Genomic DNA, 7403 nt, shown 5'->3' with positions numbered 1-7403 from the left:
AGTTTACATAAGCCTTAGTATTTGGTAGCATTGCCTTTAACTGTTTAACTTGGGTCAAAATTTCGGGACCTTCACAAGGTTCCCACATAATTTGGGTGAATTTTGGCCCATTCCTCCTGACAGAGTTGATGTAATTGAATCAGGTTTGTAGGCCTCCTTGCTCGCACACGCATTTTCAGTTCTGCCCACAAATTTTCTATGGGATTGAGGTCAGGGCTTATGATGGCCACTTCAACTTACTTTGTTGTCCTTAAGTCATTTTGCCACAACTTGGAAGTATGCTTGGGTCATTGTTCATTTGGAAGACCCATTTGCGACCAAGCTTTACTTCCTGACTGATGTCTGGAGATGTTGCTTCAATTATCACATAATTTTCCTTCCTCATGAAGCCATCTATTTTGTGAAGTGCACCAGTCCTCCTGCAGCAAAAGCACCCCCACATTATGCTGCCACCACCTGCTTCACGTGGTTGGGATGGTGTCTTAGGCTTGCAAGATCTCCTTTTTCCTCCAAACATAACAAGGGTCATATGGCCAGCTTCTATTTGGTTTCACAGACGGACATTTTCCAAAAAGTACGATCTTTGTCGACATGCGCAGTTGCAACCGTAGTTCGGTTTTTATTGGCGGTTTTGGGCAGTGGCTTCTTCCTTGCAAAGCGCCTTTCAGGTTATGTCGATATAGGACTCGTTTTAACTGTGGATATAGATACTTTTGTACCTTTTCCTCCAGCATTTCACCAAGGTCGTTTGCGTTTGTGTCTGGATTGATTTGCACTTATTCGCACCAAGTACGTTCACTCTAGGAGCGAGAACGGTCTCTTCCTGACGTTATGCGGCGCTCGGTGGTCGCATGGTGGTATATAGCTACTATTGTTGGTACAAATAGAACGTGCGTATCTTCCAGGCATTTTGAAATTTCTCCCAGGATTGAACCAGACCTTTGTTGGAGTCACGTTTGTTTTCTGAGGTCTTGACTTAATTATTGATTTTCCATGATGTTCACGCAGAGGCACTGATTTTGAAGTAGCGCTTGAAAAAATAATCCACAGGTACCATGCCAATTGACTCAATGATGCAAATTGCATCAGAAGCTTCTAAAGCCATGACATCATTTTCTGGAATTTTCCGAGCTGTTTAAAGGCACAGTCAACTTAGTGTATATAAACTTCTGACCCACTGGAATTGTGATTCAATGAATTATAAGTGAAATTATYTGTCTGTAAACAATTGTTGGAAAATKACTTGTGTCATGCACAAAGTGGATGTCCTAACCAACTTGCTAAAACTATAGTTTGTTAACAAGAAATTTGTGGARYGGTTGAAAAACGAGTTTTCACGACTCCAACCTAAGTGTAGGTAAACTTGCGACTTCAACTGTATATTTTTGTTCAATGTACAAGATACTGTAGAATAGCAGATCCAGAGTAGCCAAGTGAGGTGATAGGTGGGAATGAGGAGGACCCATGATTGTACAAAAACAATACATTAATTTATTACAGATGCAGGGTCTCAGGATACATGGCTTGTCTCGAAAAACAGTTGTCCATACTCACAAAAACAACAGATGACGGCGAGTCTAAAGCTCAGCCCCTCAAGAGGGTTCAAACTGCAGCTAAGACTAGACTTAAATGCTAAACARCATAACTAGGGATTACTCCTTTTCCAGCTCTAAGCAGAACCTACTCTACCCTTACTGGTACAAAAGAGAGTCTACCAGAACAGCCTAAATAAACTGCCTGTACACACAGGACACAACAAACTGCCATGGAGCACAACGTAAAATTATGTTCAACCCTAAACTGAGAGGACAGCATTTATCCCTTTGCGCCTCAACTCCACCCACACGTATTAAATTGACCAACGAGAATGAGCATTTTATTAGAATAACTTTACTTTGATAATTAGACCATGTAAAATTGGCCAGTGTAAACAAGTATTCATTTTCTTGGTGTCACATTTTTTGTGTTAAGAGGTGTTGATTTAAGAGATGTTTTTACACCCTGTGCTAATATAACTCCCAATTGAGAGTTACTGTACAGAGGTTGGGCAGTGGCACTGAGCAGTGTTGATTGAGTTTCCGGTTTTAACTTGAAACTTCCTTTTCATCTAATTGCCGATGGTGCAAGGGTAGCTGGAATTGTGAAAGGTAAGTAATATGTTCATGTTTTAATATATTTTTTAATAAGTTAGCAGGTGGCCAAACTTGTTATATCAGCTAAGTGAATGGTCAAAATCTTTGTTTGTAAATTTGTCTACATCTGCGATGTTTAGATTTAGAAAGTTGCTAGCTAGCTAATGTGGTTAGTTAATATTTGCGCTAGATTAATTAGCGGGAACTTTGTCTCAACTTAATTGGTTCGCTAAAATTAGCAAACTATTCTATTTAAGAAAATNTTACTGTACAGAGGTTGGGCAGTGGCACTGAGCAGTGTTGATTGAGCTTCCGGTTTTAACTTGAAACTTCCTTTTCATCTAATTGCCGATGGTGCAAGGGTAGCTGGAATTGTGAAAGGTAAGTAATATATTTTTTAATAAGTTAGCAGGTGGCCAAACTTGTTATATCAGCTAAGTGAATGGTCAAAATCTTTGTTTGTAAATTTGTCTACATCTGCGATGTTTAGATTTAGAATGTTGCTAGCTAGCTAGTGTGGTTAGTTAATATTTGCGCTAGATTAATTAGCGGGAACTTTGTCTCAACTTAATTGGTTCGCTAAAATTAGCAAACTATTCTATTTAAGAAAATKAATCGAAATCCAAAAGGATCAGAGTTAGGCTGTACAGTTACTATAGGTGATTTCAATCATGGGCATGTTGAGTTCATGAGGCCAACTAACATTAGTGGTGCAGCAGGAGCATGGTGTGACCTAGTGTGATAAATTTGAGCCTTGTTTGGTGCAGCATGTAGCTAGCCTGGAAGTGAAGGAAACAACATGGCTAATATCTGTTCATTTGTTCTTCAAAAACACATATAAATAAGGATGTTTGTCTGGCCAAAAATTGTTAGAAAGCTAGCTAGCTATATATCTAGCTACAACACCAACCTCAACATCTTGTAAATTAGTGCTAACGTTAGCTAGCTATCGCACGTAGCTAGACGTGATAGGGTGTGTGCTTGTTCTTAATCACAGACCAGACATTGTGTTGAAGACAATACGGCTTGAAATGTATTGGCCATTTTCTTTCCTATTTATAGGAGTGGTGGTGGTAACTGTTTGTTAGCTTGCTAGTTTGGTTGGTTGATTTCACTGGAATATTGCCTTGCCAAGCCTGGGGTCTGSAGGCAGGCAGACACCTGTTACATCATTAAAGTGGCATTTGGAACAAATGGTTGATCCACTGCAGGGAAGACAAAGGGTATTAGGGGGCATTTTGTGAGATTGTTTCTATATGTACAGCTATACCATCAAATGTTTGCAACCAAATTTTACTTAAATATGACATTATGTGTAATTGCAGTGTAACGTGTTGGAGAAGGTCCAATGAAGTTGCAGCCTGGGTTCCCTTATGGAGATTTCATCAATCAAGTTGAATATATGAACTGTCTGTGTTTTCTTAATTGAACCCTTGGGCTTGATTTGGGTCAGACTCATTCTGTAGCCCCCTAGGTGGCTTATCTCCCTGTATTCTGATTAGTCTCTTTTTATAGACCAAAATAGGTTTGGACTGCCCTTTGCAGCACAAATACACAATTTGATGATTCCCAAACGGAGGTGGAGGATGTCCTGCTGGACCTGATTGAGGCCAATCCAGACCTATGCCTCACAATCAAAGATCTTGAAGTTATCTTTCTACAGTCTCAAATAATGATATCAAATAACATGAATGTTTAGATTGATTGCTTTGATCCATTGCTGGTGCTCAGACTTGTCTCCTACAGCCTGTTCGACACCTAGTTCGACACCTAGTCGTGCACAGACACATTATCCCTCTCGTCAAGTGACTTAGACCTGAGCTCTCCAGAAAGACTGTCTAAAAAGGCCCACACAACATTAGGAGATGAGGCCATCGACTCCGTAGCAGCAAAAGAGGTATAATTACAATTGATATTGGAGGTTGATAATCCCATTTCTGTGTTTGCTCTTCATGGAGATTCTGACAGCATAAACCAACCCTAAATTATTTAACTTTTCTCTTGTCTTAACAGATGGTTCGAGATGCTCTGACTAGTAGACCTGGCGGGAAATGCGTATTAGAAGAGTACCAGACAACCAAAACATTGGACCACAGAACCAGGAGAGAGATTGCCATCTTAGTCAGCCGCATGAAAGAGATGCATGAGTAAGCTTCTCATTAGCCAATCTGGCCACAAACAATGGATCAAAACAATCAAACTATACATTCATGTTATTTGGCATCATTATGAGACTGTAGAAAGATACAGTACCTTCATCAACAAAACTATGGTTAAACATATTTGCTGTGTGTATGCTTTATTGTTTTTGAGCCCACTCATAGAGAGAATGTTATGCTCTTGGAATTCAGGAGGCCCAACCCATAGGAGGAAAACTGACCTGGACCACCAGCTTGTTGGTGATGCTTGCAAGGARGCCATATCATTCCTTGTCCACACGGCCAATGAAAAACAAATCTATCAGAAGATGTAGGAGGTATTCCAGTATCGCCAGGAGCTAGTTTATAGTCCAGACAGAAGCACAGATGTCCTCAGTCTTTCCCAGGTTTCTGGGAAACATAGGATTGGTGAGTTTGTCTTGGAATCAGAACTACAGGCTATTTGTCTGATTGAGAACATGATTTTGTGTTGGTCATAAAGTTGAGTTGATCCACTTTGTTTTGGGTGAATCAGGACTTTTTGCTGATGTTCGACGATGAAACATCCTCTGAGCTCCTTGAAAAGTGGGACACTGTATTGAAGCCTAAAGTCATCAAACTGGCAAAATCCCTGACTACCACCGCTCCTGAAGTCTGCAGAAAAACTGCCGGTAGAATGACAGTGAAACCAGTTAATGGATTCTCTCGTGGGTAGTGCAATATTTCAAATTCGGCGATATTGTTTTATGTGATTTGTGGTTGTTTGCTTTTTCTYTTATGAAAGTGCACTAGTCTGCCCACAGCATCACTGGCACTGAGCTTGGTCCTCTTCCCTCCTGCTGCTTCATCTCCTCCCACCACCAGCAGGAGGGAAGAGGACCAAGCTCAGTGCCAGTGATGCTGTGGGCAGACTAGTGCACTTTCATAAGGTAAGATGATACAGTAATTGTTGTGTAATTTCTTTTTTGGGTTGTCTCTTCATTGTCTTAACATGTGGAGAGTGACTTAAGACCCTTTGTGTGTTGCAGTCATGCTGCAGCATTGAAGACCATCTTGATGGGAGCCATGGTCGACAGCCATACTTCCTTGCCRTCGGAAGAAGACAGAGCAAGATTGACAACTACTACATCGTGGTGGACAAGAGGCTAGTTCCCTGCCAGGCAACTAGTGATCTGTGTGCGTTTGATGAACTGTTCAAAGTCCACTGTCTTTAACCTGACACAAACTCAGTAAAAAAAGAAATGTCAACTGCATTTATTTTCAGCAAACTTAATTAAYGTGTGTAAATATTTGTACGAACATAAGATTCAACAACTGAGACATAAACTGAACAAGCTCCACATACATGTGACTAACAGAAATTGAATAATGTTTCTCTGAACAAAGGGGGGGGTCAAAATCAAAAGTAACAGTCAGTATCTGGTGTGGCCACCAGCTGCATTAAGTACTGCAGTGCATCTCCTCCTCATGGACAGCATCAGTTTTGCCAGTTCTTGCCGTGAGATGTTGCCCCACTCTTCCACCAAGGCACCTGCAAGTTCCCAGACATTTCTGGGGGGAATGGCCCTAGCCCTCACCCTCCAATCCAACAGGTCCCAGACGTGCTCAATGGGACTGAGATCCGGGCTCTTCACCCACGACATACCCAATGAATATGGCTGCCTAAATATGGTTCCCAATTAGAGACAATGATAAACAGCTGCCTCTAATTGAGAACCAATCTAGGCAGCCATAGACATACAAACACCTAGACTAGACAAAACCCCTAGACATGACAAAAACACCTACATCCCCCATGTCACACCCTGACCTAACTAAAATAATAAAGAAAACAAAGATAACTAAGGCCAGGGCGTGACACCTGTCTGGTCCAGCGATGGTGGGTTTGTGCCCATAGGTGACATTGTGCCAGTGATGTCTGGTGTGGACCTGCCTTACAACAAGCCCTCAGTCCAGCCTAATGAGGACAGTCTGAGCAYTGATGGAGGGATTGTGCGTTCCTGGTGTAACTCGGGCAGTTGTTGTTGCCATCCTSTACCTGTCCCGCAGGTGTGATGTTCGGATGTACCGATCCTGTGCAGGTGTTGTTACACATGGTCTGCCACTGCGAGGATGATCAGCTGTCTGTCCTGTCTCCCTATAGCGCTGTCTTAGGCGTCTCACAGTACGGATATTTCAATTTATTGCCCTGGCCACATCTGCAGTCCTCATGCCTCCTTGCAGCATGCCTTAGGCACGTTCACGCAGATGAGCAGGGACTCTGGGCATCTTTGTTTTGCTATTTTTCAGAGTCAGTAGAAAGCCCTCTTTAGTGTCCTACGTCTTCATAACTGATCTTAATTGCCTACCGTCTAAGCTGTTAGTGTCTTAACGACCGTTCCACAGGTGCATGTTCATTAATTGTTTATGGTTCATTGAACAAGCATGGGAAACAGTGTTTAAACCCTTTACAATGAAGATCTGTGAAGTTGTTTGGATTTCTATGAATTATCTTTTGAAAGACAAGGTCCTGAAAGGGGACTTCTTTTTTTGCTGAGTTTATGATGATTCCTTGTCAACTTCTACACATGTGTGCAGAAATTTGTGCAGACAATCCTTTGTTTGACATGATTGAGTAATAGTCCGAATTTTGCCAACTTTGTCAAGAAAATTGCATAATTAGTCTTAGGAGGACTTCCACTTGTGTTAATTAGTAACTGCAAATACTTGTTCTCATATAATACATGTACTGAGGTGCCTGTGATGCACTGATTTCATTCTGATGAGCCTGCGATGCACTGATTTCATTCTGATGCATCCTCTCTTTGTGGCCTAAATAAATTAAACAAAGCAGAGTCACTACTCTTGTAACAAATCCTTTATTGCTCATGTTTAAATCCCCTACAACTTGCAGTCTTGATTTATGAGTGGGAGAGAACCAGACAAAAAAWAATGTTTTTTCCTAGTGTGAATATTTAGCACTTCCTGGTGTCAATTCAGCTACAGGATGCATTCTCTAGAGTTGATCCTCAACACTGAAAGGTGTTGCTTAATACTGAGGGTGTTGAAAAAACACTCCCACGGGTCATGTGAACAACAGTGTTATATTTTAACACTCCAAGTGTTTCAATATGAACACTACCAAAAGTGTTAA

At 41.3% G+C, this 7403-nt stretch overlaps 1 long non-coding RNA gene across 2 annotated transcripts; it reads left to right on the top strand.

Annotated features, from left to right (window-relative positions):
* The first annotated feature begins 2419 nt into the window (after positions 1-2419).
* Positions 2420-7062, top strand: LOC111951595 (uncharacterized). 2 transcript variants are annotated; one of them, XR_002875631.2, is made up of 6 exons: positions 2420-2517; positions 3895-4029; positions 4146-4279; positions 4484-4699; positions 4806-4977; positions 5299-7062. It is a non-coding gene; the product is annotated as an uncharacterized lncRNA (long non-coding RNA). The 2 variants fall into 2 exon arrangements; XR_002875630.2 differs by having other exon boundaries at positions 4806-4981.
* Positions 7063-7403: the final 341 nt, after the last annotated feature.

Source organism: Salvelinus sp. IW2-2015, linkage group LG25, assembly GCF_002910315.2.
Source record: "Salvelinus sp. IW2-2015 linkage group LG25, ASM291031v2, whole genome shotgun sequence".
Classification (NCBI taxonomy): Eukaryota; Metazoa; Chordata; class Actinopteri; order Salmoniformes; family Salmonidae; genus Salvelinus; species Salvelinus sp. IW2-2015.
Note: the sequence above shows the minus strand (reverse complement) of the source record. Positions and strands in the feature narration are given on the sequence as shown.